The sequence below is a fragment of the Cariama cristata genome, unplaced genomic scaffold (genome assembly GCF_000690535.1).
Source record: "Cariama cristata isolate BGI_N322 unplaced genomic scaffold, ASM69053v1 scaffold8334, whole genome shotgun sequence".
Taxonomy (NCBI): domain Eukaryota; kingdom Metazoa; phylum Chordata; class Aves; order Cariamiformes; family Cariamidae; genus Cariama; species Cariama cristata.
In genome coordinates, this window is record NW_009614606.1 from 1,639 (window position 1) to 1,906 (window position 268).

A 268-nucleotide genomic window follows, 5' to 3' on the forward strand; every position below is an offset into this window, starting at 1 on the left:
CCACACGCCGGCTGCCTGCCACTCTCTGTCGTGAGCTGCTGCCACTGCTTCACAACGTCCGAAACTCTGCTCACCCCTGGCCTCGGGGCCAATCCTGCACACTGGGATCGGGTGGCTCCATGGGGCAAGTGGGGCTGCAGGAGGGGCTGTGGGGTGGGTAGGTGCCCAGTGCCCCCGGCCGTGGGGATGTGGCTGAGCTGTCCCTCGTATCCCCACAGTGGGCTGGCACGCAGGCGGGCCAGGCGGCCATGTCAGCGGCGAAGGTGCT